General features: G+C 48.6%; 1 protein-coding gene and 1 pseudogene across 1 annotated transcript in view; one reads left to right on the top strand and one right to left on the bottom strand.

Annotated features, from left to right (window-relative positions):
• The window catches only part of LOC138167912 (zinc finger protein 135-like), a 17,856-nt gene extending 8,492 nt beyond the window's left edge, over positions 1-9,364 (bottom strand). The window contains exons 1-3 of the mRNA XM_069096882.1: positions 9,164-9,364; positions 6,619-6,721; positions 6,271-6,357 (exon numbers count right to left, since the gene is read on the bottom strand). The gene's annotated coding sequence lies outside the window, so the exon portion shown is untranslated. The remainder of the gene's footprint in view (positions 1-6,270; positions 6,358-6,618; positions 6,722-9,163) is intronic.
• LOC138167913 (charged multivesicular body protein 2b pseudogene) lies at positions 114-3,366 on the top strand (annotated as a pseudogene).
• Positions 9,365-11,080: the final 1,716 nt, after the last annotated feature.

Here is an 11,080-nt window from a genome sequence, read left to right as displayed (position 1 = left end):
AACTTAGCACAGTGCCTGGCAATATGTGCTGAGGACATACATGTTTACTGACTGACTCTGTAGGAGGTGGACATGTGCAACGATAGTGACATTCATCCCAGACTCTCCCTCCGATGATCTAGTCTAATCCTGCGCCATCCTTTGTCTGGCCAGTGCTGTCTTTCTTCCATTTTGCTCCCCGAGGTCCCCCTTAGGGTCAGTCTCCTGAGTGGGGCTGCTCAACAAGTACATTCTTTAAAAGGTGTTTTTTCCTTGCATGGCTTCTTGATGCTTTAGGAGGCAAAAGTGCCCCAATCACTGTGTCTTCTGAGCCTCTATCCCAACACAAGTCTAGCTGGTGCTGGAGGGCAAACAGTCTTGAGAAATTCAGTGTTAAGTGGCATAAGAACAGGTAACATGCTAAGTGCTTTACAAACATTACTGCATTTGGTCCTTGTAACAACTCTGAGGCAGCTGTTATCACTATCGCCATGTTACAGCTGAAAAAACAGAGGTAAAGTGACACAGCAGAGCATCTGAGGCAGGATCTGAGTTCAGGTCTTCCCAACTCCTGACATACCACACCACCCTACCTTGACTACTTATCTAAGTGAAATGGCACAGCTACGGCCTCCTCAAACTCCCAACATGAAGGCAAGCATTCTCCTTTTTCTAGATAACATGGTTTTATGGTCTTTGACTAATCTTTAGTTGAGACCTCTCTCACAGATATCAAAATTATTGGTTTCTGGTAGGCATTCTTGAAGATGAAAGTGATCACTCACAAAAGATTCTATTCAAGGCTAGGCGACAGCTGCAGCCCCGGCGGTGGAGACCCTGCACCACACCACTGACGGTCTGGGTACCAGTGGCTCCTCTCCCCACCCCCACCAGTTCATTCCCTTCCAATGAACCCCGGATTTCTCTTCTGTCCTAGCTCAGCTTGCCGCTCAGGGGCAGGGGTCTGTGATAATGGCCTCTCTTTTCACAGTGGATGATGTAATAAAGGAGCAGAATCGAGAGTTACGAGGTACACAGAGAGCTATGAGAGATCAAGCAGCATTAGAAAAACAGGAAAAACAGCTGGAATTAGAAATTAAGAAAATGGCCAAGATTGGTAACAAAGAAGCATGCAGGGTTTTAGCTAAACAGCTTGTGCAACTGAGGAAAGAGAAAACTAGAACTTTTGCTGTAAGTTCAAAAGTCACTCCTATGTCTACACAAACTAAAGTAATGAACTCCCAGATGAAGATGGCTGGAGCCATGTCAACTACTGCAAAAACAATGCAGACAGTTAACAAGAAGATGGATCCACAAAAGACATTACAAACAATGCAGAATTGCCAGAAGGAAAACACCAAAATGGAAATGACTGAAGAAATGATCAGTGATACACTGGATGACATTTTTGATGGATCTGATGATGAAGAAGAAAGTCAGGATATTGTGAACCAGGTGCTTGATGAAATTGGAATTGGAATCTCTGGAAAGATGGCCAAAGCACCATCAGCTGCCCGAGGCTTACCTTCTGCATCTACATCTAAAGCATCTACAATCTCTGATGAAGAGCTTAAAGCTTTAGGAGTAGATTAACTGAAATTTATTTATGATATAGATTAAGGATTTATAATCAGAATAAATTGGCACTGTAGACTCCTTTTACAAAACTTATTTATTTTGCAAAAAAGACAGTCAGTGAAGTTTCAGGCCACACCTTGTTTTAAATCTTTTTGCCAAAGAATGATTTACAAAAAGAGAAAACAGTTTGAATCTTAATTGCCAAATACTTTGAAATGATTATGTCTAAACCTCTTTCCTGCATGGTATGCTATTCTAAGATTCTGTTAGGTTAGTGCCAGATCACACTTACATTCTAAATCCTTTCTCCCCATGTAGAGAAATGTCACTAAGCACCAACACAAAGAATTGCAGAAGATTCAAATAACAGGAGACCTATATCTGCTACTTGTATTTTGAAACTGATTTTGAACCATGGCCACAAGAACTGAAATTATCAAATTATATTTAAAATGGTTTGAAAGGAAAGCCCTCTTTCAATATGTGAAGTTCATAACTTTTTAAAACATTCTTGGCACCCGCCTTAAATACTTGTAGCACAGAAACATTGTGCAGATCTTTAAATTATTAGTGAGAAACTTGAATTATCCATTTAAAACTTAAATTGAGACCTAATTTGAGAATTCTCCAGGTTTCTTATCTGGGACCTGTCACTTTACTTAACCAGTTAGTGTACAGAACTGGTACTCAAGAGACCTGAGTTCCAGACCTAACTCAAACCAGTGGTATGGCCTTGGGAAAAGTTACCTGCCCTCTTAGGACCTCAGTTTCTTCAAGCTATACAATAAGAGGGTCTGTACAAGATGGCCTGCAAAAGATCTCTTCCAGTTATAAAATTCTAAAAAATTAGCAGTGAAGGCCACTGATTTTTTTTATTACAAAAATAGTGTAACAATTTGTTGATCCTTGAAAGAACTATTGTGCCTTTCTCTATATGAATCCTACTTTTCCTTCCACATACTTATGAGCTGAATTCATCCTTACACTGAAGCTACTTTCCACATGCCATTGTGTCCCATGTTAAGCACTACTATGGAGAGGATGTTAAACATTGCAATTTTAAAGCAAAACTAATTGAAGTTTTTGTAAATAAACTCATCAGAAAAATGCTGCCTAAAAAAAGCATATTAATGTACTATGCTATATTTTTTTAAGGTAGAAATACTGTAGTATTTCATGTATATATATATTGGAAAAATTGAACAAGAATAGATTCTAAATCCTTGTGTTCATTTAGCATCATTCTTCAAAATAACTTCATGGTAGAAAATGTATTTAATACTTTTTTTCCCTAAAAATATGCCACTATAGACTAGAAGACACCAGAGTTAAGTCATATGGAAAATTGAGGATGGTGGGAGTTTACTATGATGATGATGATGAATTAAACCCTGAACAAAACCAAAGAAAGGGGGGAACAAATACCCCATAAGGACTGATAGCGAAACTCAACTCTACATCTATATGATTTTAAAAAAACTGCCCTTTGATTAAGGGTCTGATAATGAGAACTCTTTAGTTCACATAGCCGCTCTGAACATTCACAGCCTATCTAGAGATTACTGGATTACAAAAAAACAAAAACAAACAAAAAAACCAACCTGGAACTCTTTGGTGCTCGAGTGTAAATAACACTAACTGTGTTTACTTCTTTTTCATTTATTTTTTGGGGACTCTTCATTTTTATAATTTTTTTTTTTAAATCCAATAAAGGTTTTATTCCTGAAAAAAAAAATTCTATTCAAGAAGTCAAGTCATTCATCAAACTGGAGAGAAAGCTGCTAGGTTCCTCATCCTAGAGGGCCCATAAGGGCACAAACATCATGTGGAGACAGGTTCTATTTTGGACCAGGTTCCGGTTGGGTGGTAATACATGACCTGAAAATGTTCTCAAGCTAAACTAGTCTCTGGCTGGTCACATGACCATCTCAGCCAAACCTTCTTCCCTAAAGAAACTCTTACCAATATCTGCTTACAGTGAGGGCATCTCTCTTGGCACGAATAAAGACCAGGTCTTCATCTAGCATAAGACAACTTGGGTATCCCCAAAAGACTGTGATTCCCACAATAAAGAATGGCAGCATTTGGCAAAGGCTGTCAAAAATACCTGTTTCAAGGTAGAGGTGGAGGCTCAACATCGGCACAGCAGATGGTCAGACTGGAGTCTGGACACCTGAACTCGAATCCCGTGGGAGGCACACTGACCAGCTGTGTGACCCTGGCTAAGTCACACGCCTCCCATGTGAAGTCAGTGTTGCTGTTGCCACAGCGAGTGTGGGAGAAGCAGAACTAATCACTTCAGGGATCCCCAGCCCCCACTCTGTGTTCTGCCCAACGGTTTCCAGGACAGCCCAGAAGAGTCTGCATTAAATGGAAACCCCCCAAATTATATCCCTTGTAGTGCTCCCCCCTTCCCCAGATTAAAGATTTGCCACTTCCTGTTTACCAAGTTCCAGCTTAATTGTATGTTCTTGGGTTTCACAGTCGCTGGAGACAAGAAGCATCTTTTCAAGCAGACTGGGGGGATTTTTTTTGCAAAAGCTCCCCTCCCCAATCTAGCCTTGTAATTTCATCTGTGCTCAAAACGAAGCAGGATGACTCCTTTCACAGCTGCAGGTCACAGCAATGCACTCAACCTGTGAGTTTTAGGGAGGGCCTAGCCAGGTCTTCCTCACCCAGAACCAGTCCCCTGGAGCCCCAAAACAGATCTCACTACAATGAATGTCCTTCATAATCCTATGCATTTTACATCTGGCTTCCGAAGAAGGGGTTGAGAAGAGAGCCCAAGGGTTCGTGACAAGAACTCCACTGAGCGGCCAGCTACCCTTTCCGTGAGGAGTACTCCCCATATACTTTCTACAAGGACCCCCCAACAGAGTCTTCCTCGTGTGTGGTTCCAAGAGAGTGCTATCAGCTGGTGATGACTTCACAGTTTTCCTCTGTTTTAGTTTTCACGGTAATGGGCAGACCCAGTCTTGGCCAACAGCCAGAGACTGCCCTCCAAGTCCTGCTAAAAATTCCTCACTGCCTTTCTCCTAGAGGTCACTGTTCTGGATCTAGCCTTCACCATCCTATTTTACATGAGGTCTGATTGTGTAGGTTGCCTTCCAGTCTTCTGGCAGCAGCAAGTTTAGTTAGAGTGAAGTGAAAAGAAAGCAGTAAACCCAAACTGATTAAGGTAAGTTTTTGATCTTCCCAGAAGGGCAGCTTTGGAGGAGGAGGAGGAGGAGGAGGGAGAGAGGAAGGAGCAGAAGAGGACCCAAAAGGGGGCCTCAGGCCCTTCCAAGGGCTCTTGAGATGGATGGCACTATTTCATTCAGGGTACTTTTCTTGTGAAATGTTTTATCAGATTATTCTGTCAGGTCCTATGTGGAAGAATATTCTATCATCACATACTGTTTGAGGAATTTTTCCAATTGCAAACCTGGATTCTAATAAACCAGTACCTCGGGGGTCAGAAGAAGGGTGGAGGTGGTGCAGGGCCTTTTAAATGAAGCAAACTTGAAAAAGGTGAGCTGAAATCACTGGAGGCCCACCTGGCATCCACTGGGGACAAACAGTCCAGGACTGACAAAGGGAGGAGAGCAAAACAAAGCTCTGGTTTCCTGAAAGGGGTGGGGGGAAGAAGGAGGGAAACGGACAAAGGAAGACTCCTGCTCCTTAGCCAGGGCCATTCAGCTTCAGCTTTTAGAGAAGTGTCTTTAAGTTGATGGTAATAGGCAGAGGAAGCAATAGCAGCAAGAGTTTGAGTGTCCAAGGGCGTGTTTCCAGGGACAGAACCTAAGATCTCAAGAAGTAAAAGCAACAGCCACCACTTATCTAACAAAGAGTATCTCACCTGATGATCCTCATAACAACCCTGGGAAGCAGATATTATTAACCCCAGCTCTATGATAAGAAAACTGAGAGGGGAGGTGACTTCCCCAGGGTCACTCGGCTAGTGAGTGACTGAGGCTTCCTGATCTGTAAGTGTGCCACTCTAATGCCTCTTAAATGTGTCTAGGTATCTCTAAGTGAGATCTGCAGACAGGAAGATCTGAGTTCAAATCCCACCTCAGACAATGGTGTAACTCTGGTTGGGAAGTCATTCTGCCTTTCTCAACCTAGTTTCCCCATCCACACAATAGGGAGATGATAGCACCTGCCTTATAGGGTCATTGTAAGGTTCAAGAGATGACATATATACTGTAGCATTTTACAAAACGTGAAGCCCTTTAAAAATGCAGCTCTAGGGTGGAGGGAGCTTCCTACAAGGATGAAATGGGGGGGTTGGGGATAGCAATGTGTAATGCTCCTTTACATTTTTTTTACCTTGTTGATGATAAATCCTCCAGAAAGGAGGCTTCTCTCCCAGGGCCCAAGATAATACATAATAACTTGGCTGAGGTAATTTTGTTGTAGGAGCCTCAAAAATTTTTCCTGAAAGAATAAGTGACTGGAAGGCGAGGTAGGCAAGCTATTCCATGGACCTGAAGGCCAAGAGGAAACTGAGCAGGCCAGACTTCAGACCTGTTGCTGGGGAAGCAGACTGTACAAGAGCCACCTGGCATCCTTATCAAACCGAGGCCCTTGGAGAAAAGGCCCTGACTGTTCTAACATCCAGTTCAGAAAGGAGACAAATGGCAAGGCCCCAGAGAAGTTCTGTAAGTTAGGCAAGAAAGGGACAGAAGAAAAACTAAGAGCAGCTTGGCGCTGGGGAGCAAGGTTACTTACCTCTGTATTTTGGAAATTCTTTTCAATGTCACCAACTTCCTGTCTGTAATCTCGGCAGTATGTGCTATTAAAACTCCCAGAGATCACCTATAAAGGGGGGGGGAAGAGGTGTGCTCAGCATTATTTTCAAGAGGTTGGGAAAGGATGGTGCTAAACTCAGGGCAGGGGATCCAGGTCAGAGAGGAGGCAGTAAAAGCAAGGGGCTTTGGAGGAGGGTGAGCTGGAAGACAAGGCCTGAGGCTGGCTGGGGAGCCTGTGGGAACAAACCCCCCAAAGGCCTCTGGGACAGTTCTGGAGCCAGGGTTTTATTCCTCACAGTGACCCAATGCCCCTGAACATCCCACATACCTCAGGCAGGCCTGGCTTCCTTCCACACTGCTTGGAACTTCAAAATTCCAGCTTCCTCTTTTGTTACAAAGAAACCAGTCTTCCAGGAGGATTTGTTTATCCCCTACAAGGTAAAAAAAATGTAAATAAAATGAGCAATACCCACTGCTCCCCCTTTCCCCCCAAGGATTTTATCAGCTTAGGTAAACTCTCCACCCACAGATTTCAACTCTTAGGTAATTTAGAGTCTGGGTGACTTGCCTAGGGCACTAAGGAGAGACTCTCAAGAAAACAGGAGGGGGTCCAGAGGCAGGGCTGTGAATCCAAACTTCTGCCTACTGACCAATACAGCCTTCAATAACCAGTAACTTTCTAAAGGAAACAAATGGGAGGCTACACAATCAGATCAAATTCCCGACTAACACAACACAGTAGGGATTCCTTCAGGAATCCTAGGCTCTCACTTGGCAGAAAGCTGCCCACTGCCTCCCCTATAGGAAGGCACCTCACAAACACTGCTGACCACCTCCTTTACTTTCTTATCACTCCCTCTGAAATGTTCTCTCTTCTCCCTTGATTACACCTTATCACCTCCTATGCCGGCTTCTTTCCTAATCCCAAAGAATCTTCACTTGATCCTGTCTCCTTACCCTGCTCCTCCCATCTGCTCCAATCAAAAATTATTATTGACTCAAAAGAACCATTTCCCTAATGATGGACCAAACACGGGCAAGCTGAAGTGTCCATTTTCCCAACGTTAGTAAATACTTTGCTATGCGTGGCAGTTTTTAGGCAGCATTCAGCAGGAAGATGGGAGTTCAAACCCAGCATCAGAAATTATTAGCTGTGTGACTCTGTGCATGGAGATCACAATGGCACCCAATTCCCCAGGTTATCTAGCACAGTGCCAAGCACAGTAGGTGCATGTACACCTAGTAGATCTTTACTGCTTCTTTCTTCCCCCTACCAATGCTACCCCCTCCCCCCCCACCCCGCCCCCTTTAAACTGGGCTTCACTTCTCTCTGCACCTAGGCCTGACCTGAGTTTTGCCTTTTGGACAACTCACTAGTTACCACACTACAAGCCCTCCTTTTTAGGACTTCTCCGCTAATCGCCAACTGTGGGAAATTCCCAATGACAAATTTATCCTCCACAAAGGATGGCTCCACCCATAAAGTCACATAACTCAGCTGCTTTTTATGTATGATAAACTGAGGGGGTATCACCCCAGAAGGGCCCTCGATGGTGCTTGACAATCTTTTTTACTATGATTTCTGTGAACTTTTATGGGAAAAAAAAAAAAACCCAAAACATGACACATTCATATTCACTAACCTTTAAGTGAAATTTAGCATTTCTTTATGAATTTTTTTTAAAGTATGATTTTGAAGGGTACAGATACACTAGATGCCCCTGCTATAAAAATGAACCCCGGCACCTGACTCTGTGTGACCCCTTGAATCATTCTCCATAGCAACTGCTGTTTTCCTCAAGCCTCCAATTGCCTCCTGAACTTGTCTGTCCAGTGGGTATGGCCCCAGAGGCCAAGGAGAGGATCTTATCTTTGGACAGCTGGAAGTGCCAGATGATTTTTCTTTAATCCTGACCTCAAGTGTGCACCTCTCTAACTTCTTGCTTTTGCCTGCCCCCTACCATCCTTGGCACTCAGACTCCTTGGTAACAATCCCCTAGCAGCTGACTTTTCTGAAAAGCCTGGCTCAGGAGAACTCTCCTGCGCTCCAGGAAGAGGTGTTTCTACTTCTTCCAAAGGTGAATCCTTCTCTTGCTGCCCTTGATTTTGGTTTTTTCCAAGACCTTCAGTCAGTTCCTCCAGGAATCTTCTCCTTCTCTCTTCCCACTGGCTCCTGGCACATCTCAGAGGTGTGCTCCACCCCTGCTGCTGTGCTGGCGACTGTCCCAACTCTCCTGCTAGCATCACATCCAGAGTCACTCCTCTAGAAGAAGATGGCTTTGCACTTTCTCACCCACCACTCTCCCCTCCACCTCTAACAATCTACTGGCTTCAGTTTCTGTCACTCTGAAACTTGAGCTTTCAAGTGACCAATTTCCTCTAAATGTCAAATCTAGCTTTTAAGACTCATCATCTTCCTCCATCTACTTACAACACATGACACCAAAAATGCTGTAAGATGTTTCTGCCTTTTAATTATTTTTAGGCTTTTTATTAAAGGCTTTTAATTACTGCTTGATGAATCGAAGATAACCCACTCCCTCCCTTTAGGTGCTCTTCCCTGGGTTTTCAAGCTGGGGTCCAGCCTCTGCTCACTTCCCTACAATCTTCCCAACCCCTTCCTCTGAGTGGTCTCTCTCTTAAGTTCGCCCCTCTCTTTCTGAAACTCTCTATCCTTGGCACCTTGGTTACTCTATTGATTTAAATATTACTTTGAAGGCCTGAGAAGAGTTGTGTTTGTTATTCTTTTTTGGGGGGGGAGGGGGAAGGAAACTTGAAGGGCTGTCACCCCCAAAAGGCATCGGATTTGTTCCCATCATCCCTGGCGAGAAACTAGAAACACTGAGCAAAGGAGGCAAAGTAATAAAGTTTACGTTTTATGTTAGGAAAAACTCCCTAACAATCGGAGCTCTCCAGAGACAGCCCAGGCTTCTTCCGTCACCAGAAGTCTGCAAGCACAGGCTGGTGGCTGCTTTCAGAGGGAGATTGCTTGGTCCTGACGGAGGCTCTTCCAGCCCGGCAATGGGCGTTCAATCTTCCCAAGTGGCTTCCTGGCTCCCCTGCAGCCCTAGCTAAGACTTCTGGGGATCCTGCCCTCTGAATGCCTCCAGGCGGGCAGCGTCAGGTCTGAGTGCAAATCCTGTCTCAAACGCCCTGGCCTCTCGTGGTCTCAGCTTCCCCAGGAGCCCATCTGCTCTGTGCGGGTCCAGTCGGCGCCATCGGCCTTCCCCCGGAAGCTCCGATCCAGGGTCTCCACACTCTGGCACCAGGCCTCCCGGCGTTTCCGCCCCGTACCTGGCCCACGGGTGGCGGCAGCAGAGGCTCCTGGGGCTCCTCCGCGCCTCCCACGCGCCTCGGCCCTCCCCGGCTATCAGAGGCCGCTAAGAGCGCGGCAGGGCGGGCACGGGAGCAGGAACAGCGGCTACCTTCGGGTTGGCGGCGCCCCAAGGCAGAGGGAGGAGGCCGGGGCGTCCGCGGTGAGTCACCGCAGCCGGCCTGCCTCGGCTTCCCCGTCGGTAACGTGCGCTGGGGGGCGGATCAGCCCGCGGTCTTGGCAAAAACACCCACCCCCAAATGGGCCCAGAAGACCGCGGACGTCACCCACGCGCGCACACACCGTGACGCCAGGGGCAGCGGGAGGGCCCGCGGGCTCACCCGCTCACTGAGTGGCCTCCAGGCAGCGCCTGTCGGGGCCTCCGTTTCCCCTCCTGGCACGGGGGCCGGGGCCCTCCCAGCCAGGACGGCGATAACTGGCGCTTACGGAGCTCGGCGAACCCCGCCTCCGGCCCTCCCCCGGGGTCCGGGCAGCGAGCGCCGCTTCTCGGCCGAGGGGACCTGCCCAGGCGCGGCGCCAGGGCCTAGGGCCGGCTCAGAGGCGGGCGCTGGGCCCGGACCCGCGGGCGGCCTCGCTGGGGGGCCCCGCCGGGCCCACCCTCCCCCCCCCCCCCGGCCCCCCCCCCGCCCCCCCCCCCCCCCCGGGGGCGGCGGCCCCTCCTCAGGCCTGGACACCGGGAACGAACCGCTGCGGCGCCGACCACCGCGACCTGGGCGTCAGCGAGCCAAACGCCGCGAGAGCCCGAACGAGAGCGAGCGCGAGCTAGGAAGCCCCGCCCCACGGGCGCGCGCTCGGGTAAGCCCCGCCCCCCAAGAGCAGGCCGCCTATGAGACGCAGAAGGGCGCCGTCCGTCCTCTACGCGAAGCGCCCCGCCCCCTTTTCCCTCCCTCCTCCCTCCTCCCCGCGGCCTCAGCCTGCAAACCCCCCCCAGGGAGGGGGTGACTCGGCCTGTCCTGGTAACCGCCCCCCCCGCCCAAGAGGGGCGACCCCTTGGGGGTGCTCGGGGTGGGGTGTGGGGCCCCCTCCCCTCAGTTCTCCCTAGGGTCGTGTCGCGGGGCTGCAGGGGATTTCCGCTTCCCAAATTCCCCGATTCGGCCGAGGGAGTTTCCACGCCGATATCCCCCCCCCCCCCCCGCCTAGGGAGTTTCCAGCCCGGGAGTTCCCCGCCTTGATGGAGGGAGTTTCCACACTGGGAGATCCCGCCAGAAGCCGGGCCTGCGAGGCGGTTCGGGAGAAGCTGGCAGAGATCCCGTCCCGGCTCCCGGCGGGGAAGGGCCGCCTCCGGGGCAGAAGGCAGAGCCCTAGAGGGGCCCTCCGGGAAGGGCGGGGCACCGACGGGCGAGCCCCTGGCATGGGCCGGCTCGTCCTCTCCCCGCGCCCCGGGGAATGGCCCCCCCGCCCCCCGCCTGCCATTCCTCTCTGCACTCGGCCCTCCCTCTCCCCAGGGGCTTGCGGG

This window comes from Petaurus breviceps, unplaced genomic scaffold (assembly GCF_028583685.1).
Source record: "Petaurus breviceps papuanus isolate PSGF00001 unplaced genomic scaffold, PetGlider_PUasm1.0 328, whole genome shotgun sequence".
NCBI lineage: Eukaryota > Metazoa > Chordata > Mammalia > Diprotodontia > Petauridae > Petaurus > Petaurus breviceps.
Note: the sequence above shows the minus strand (reverse complement) of the source record. Positions and strands in the feature narration are given on the sequence as shown.